This window comes from Petromyzon marinus, chromosome 66 (assembly GCF_048934315.1).
Source record: "Petromyzon marinus isolate PM22_M1 ecotype Great Lakes invasive population chromosome 66, UKy_Petmar_22M1.pri1.0, whole genome shotgun sequence".
Lineage (NCBI taxonomy): Eukaryota > Metazoa > Chordata > Hyperoartia > Petromyzontiformes > Petromyzontidae > Petromyzon > Petromyzon marinus.
In genome coordinates, this window is record NC_133732.1 from 4447552 (window position 1) to 4452551 (window position 5000).

General features: G+C 51.3%; 1 protein-coding gene across 3 annotated transcripts in view; it reads right to left on the minus strand.

Moving 5' to 3' along the window:
- LOC116957918 (uncharacterized) overlaps positions 1-5000 on the minus strand; it is a 182695-nt gene that overhangs the window by 35957 nt on the left and 141738 nt on the right. The gene's annotated exons all lie outside the window — the stretch shown is intronic.

A 5000-nucleotide genomic window follows, 5' to 3' on the forward strand; every position in this document is an offset into this window, starting at 1 on the left:
GCTGCTAATGCTGCTGCTACTACTACTGCTGCTGCTGCTACTGCTGCTACTGCTGCTGCTACTGCTACTGCTGCTACTACTACTGCTGCTACTGCTGCTGCTACTGCTGCTACTACTACTGCTGCTGCTACTGCTGCTGCTACTCCTACTCCTACTGCTGCTTGCTGCTGCTGCTACTGCTGCTGCTACTACTGCTGCTACTACTGCTACTACTACTGCTGCTGCTGCTACTACTACTACTGCTGCTACTACTGTTACTACTACTGCTACTACTGTTACTACTACTGCTGCTACTGCTGCTACTGCTGCTGCTACTGCTGCTACTACTACTGCTGCTACTGCTGCTACTACTGCTGCTACTGCTGTTGCTGCTGCTACTGCTGCTGCTACTGCTGCTGCTGCTACTGCTGCTGCTACTACTGCTGCTGCTATTGCTACTACTGCTGCTGATAATACTGCTGCTGCTGCTACTGCTGCTACTACTGCTGCCACTACTACTACTACTGCTACTATTGCTACTGCTGCTACTACTACTGCTGCTACTACTGCTACTACTACTGCTGCTGCTACTACTGCAGCTACTACTGCTGCTACTACTGCTGCTACTGTTGCTACTAATACTTGCTGCTGCTACTGCTGCTGCTACTCCTACTCCTACTGCTGATTGCTGCTGCTACTACTGCTGCTGCTACTACTACAGCTGCTGCTACTGCTGCTGCTGCTACTACTGCTGCTACTACTGCTGCTATTGCTGCTACTACTGCTACTGCTGCTGCTACTACTGCTGCTGCTACTACTGCTGCTGCTACTGCTGCTGCTACTGCTGCTACTACTGCCGCTGCTGCTGCTACTACTGCTGCTGCTACAACTGCTACTGCTGCTACTACTGCTGCTACTACTGCTGCTACTGCTGCTGCTACTACTGCTGCTACTACTGCTGCTGCTACTACTGCTCTACTGATGCTCCTACTGCTGCTACTACTGCTGCTACTACTACTACTGCTGATGCTGCTGCTACTACTGCTGCTACTGCTGCTAATGCTGCTGCTACTACTACTGCTGCTGCTGCTACTGCTGCTACTGCTGCTGCTACTGCTACTGCTGCTACTACTACTGCTGCTACTGCTGCTGCTACTGTTGCTACTACTACTGCTTCTGCTACTGCTGCTGCTACTCCTACTCCTACTGCTGCTTGCTGCTTCTGCTACTACTGCTGCTACAACTGCTACTACTACTGCTGCTGCTGCTACTACTACTACTGCTGCTGCTACTACTGCTGCTACTACTGCTGCTGCTGCTACTACTGCTCTACTGCTGCTACTACTGCTGCTACTACTACTACTGCTGATGCTGCTGCTACTACTGCTGCTACTGCTGCTAATGCTGCTGCTACTACTACTGCTGCTGCTGCTACTGCTGCTGTTACTGCTACTGCTGCTACTGCTGCTGCTACTGCTGCTACTACTACTGCTGCTGCTACTGCTGCTGCTACTCCTACTCCTACTGCTGCTTGCTGCTGCTGCTACTGCTGCTGCTACTACTGCTGCTACTACTGCTGCTGCTGTTACTACTACTACTGCTGCTGCTACTACTGCTGCTACTACTGTTACTACTACTGCTACTACTGTTACTGCTACTGCTGCTACTGCTGCTGCTACTGCTGCTACTACTACTGCTGCTACTACTGCTGCTGCTACTACTGCTGCTGCTACTGCTGCTGCTACTACTACTTGCTGCTACTGCTGCAGCTGCTACTACTACTGCTGATGCTGCTGCTACTGCTGCTACTACTGCTACTACTGCTGCTACTACTGCTACTGCTGCTACTGCTGCTGCTACTGCTGATGCTACTGCTGCTACTACTGCTGCTGCTTGCTACTGCTGCTACTGCTGCTGCTACTGCTGCTGCTGCTATTGCTACTACTGCTGCTGCTAATACTGCTGCTGCTGCTACTGCTGCTACTACTGCTGCCACTACTACTACTACTGCTACTATTGCTACTGCTGCTACTACTACTGCTGCTACCACTGCTACTACTACTGCTGCTGCTACTACTGCAGCTACTACTGCTGCTACTACTGCTGCTACTGTTGCTACTAATACTTGCTGCTGCTACTGCTGCTGCTACTCCTACTCCTACTGCTGCTTGCTGCTGCTGCTACTACTACAGCTGCTGCTACTGCTGCTGCTGCTACTACTGCTGCTACTACTGCTGCTATTGCTGCTACTTCTGCTACTGCTGCTGCTACTACTGCTGCTGCTACTACTGCTGCTGCTACTGCTGCTGCTACTGCTGCTACTACTGCCGCTGCTGCTGCTACTACTGCTGCTGCTACAACTGCTACTGCTGCTACTACTGCTGCTACTACTGCTGCTACTGCTGCTGCTACTACTGCTGCTACTACTGCTGCTGCTGCTACTACTGCTCTACTGCTGCTACTACTGCTGCTACTACTGCTGCTACTACTACTACTGCTGCTGCTACTACTGCTGCCACTGCTGCTAATGCTGCTGCTACTACTACTGCTGCTGCTGCTACTGCTGCTGCTACTGCTACTGCTGCTACTACTACTGCTGCTACTGCTGCTGAAACTGTTGCTACTACTACTGCTGCTGCTACTGCTGCTGCTACTCCTACTCCTACTGCTGCTTGCTGCTGCTGCTACTGCTGCTGCTACTACTGCTGCTATTACTGCTACTACTACTGCTGCTACTGTTGCTACTAATACTTGCTGCTACTGCTGCTGCTACTCCTACTCCTACTGCTGCTTGCTGCTGCTGCTGCTACTACTACTACTACTGCTGCTGCTACTACTGCTGCTACTACTGTTACTACTACTGCTACTACTGTTACTATTACTGCTGCTATTGCTGCTACTGCTGCTGCTACTGCTGCTACTACTACTGCTGCTACTGCTGCTACTACTGCTGCTGCTACTACTACAGCTGCTGCTACTGCTGCTGCTGCTACTACTGCTGCTACTACTGCTGCTATTGCTGCTACTACTGCTACTGCTGCTGCTACTGCTGCTGCTACTACTGCTGCTGCTCCTGCTGCTGCTACTACTGCCGCTGCTGCTGCTACTACTGCTGCTGCTACAACTGCTACTGCTGCTACTACTGCTGCTACTGCTGCTGCTACTACTGCTGCTACTACTGCTGCTGCTGCTGCTGCTGCTACTGCTCTACTGCTACTACTGCTGCTACTACTGCTGCTACTACTACTACTGCTGATGCTGCTGCTACTACTGCTACTACTGCTGCTACTGCTGCTGCTACTACTGCTGCTACTACTGCTGCTGCTGCTACTACTGCTCTACTGCTGCTACTACTGCTGCTACTACTACTACTGCTGCTGCTACTACTGCTGCCACGGCTGCTAATGCTGCTGCTACTACTACTGCTGCTGCTGCTACTGCTGCTGCTACTGCTACTGCTGCTACTACTACTGCTGCTACTGCTGCTGAAACTGTTGCTACTACTACTGCTGCTGCTACTGCTGCTGCTACTCCTACTCCTACTGCTGCTTGCTGCTGCTGCTACTGCTGCTGCTACTACTGCTGTTATTACTGCTACTACTACTGCTGCTACTGTTGCTACTAATACTTGCTGCTACTGCTGCTGCTACTCCTACTCCTACTGCTGCTTGCTGCTGCTGCTGCTACTACTACTACTACTGCTGCTGCTACTACTGCTGCTACTACTGTTACTACTACTGCTACTACTGTTACTATTACTGCTGCTATTGCTGCTACTGCTGCTGCTACTGCTGCTACTACTACTGCTGCTACTGCTGCTACTACTGCTGCTGCTACTACTACAGCTGCTGCTACTGCTGCTGCTGCTGCTACTACTGCTGCTACTACTGCTGCTATTGCTGCTACTACTGCTACTGCTGCTGCTACTGCTGCTGCTACTACTGCTGCTGCTCCTGCTGCTGCTACTGCTGCTACTACTGCCGCTGCTGCTGCTACTACTGCTGCTGCTAAAACTGCTACTGCTGCTACTACTGCTGCTACTGCTGCTGCTACTACTGCTGCTACTACTGCTGCTGCTGCTGCTGCTACTGCTCTACTGCTACTACTGCTGCTACTACTGCTGCTACTACTACTACTACTGCTGATGCTGCTGCTACTACTGCTGCTACTGCTGCTAATGCTGCTGCTACTACTACTGCTGCTGCTGCTACTGCTGCTACTGCTGCTGCTACTGCTACTGCTGCTACTACTACTGCTGCTACTGATGCTGCTACTGCTGCTACTACTACTGCTGCTGCTACTGCTGCTGCTACTCCTACTCCTACTGCTGCTTGCTGCTGCTGCTACTGCTGCTGCTACTACTGCTGCTACTACTGCTACTACTACTGCTGCTGCTGCTACTACTACTACTGCTGCTACTACTGTTACTACTACTGCTACTACTGTTACTACTACTGCTGCTACTGCTGCTACTGCTGCTGCTACTGCTGCTACTACTACTGCTGCTACTGCTGCTACTACTGCTGCTACTGCTGCTAATGCTACTGCTACTACTACTGCTGCTGCTGCTACTACTACTACTGCTGCTGCTACTACTGCTGCTACTACTGTTACTACTACTGCTACTACTGTTACTACTACTGCTGCTACTGCTGCTACTGCTGCTGCTACTGCTGCTACTACTACTGCTGCTACTACTGCTGCTGCTACTAATGCTGCTACTACTACTGCTGATGCTGCTGCTACTGCTGCTACTACTGCTACTACTGCTGCTACTACTGCTACTGCTGCTACTGCTGCTGCTACTGCTGATGCTACTGCTGCTACTACTGCTGCTGCTTGCTACTGCTGCTACTGCTGCTACTGCTGTTGCTGCTGCTACTGCTGCTGCTACTGCTGCTGCTGCTGCTGCTACTGCTGCTGCTACTACTGCTGCTGCTATTGCTACTACTGCTGCTGATAATACTGCTCCTGCTGCTACTGCTGCTACTACTGCTGCCACTACTACTACTACTGCTATT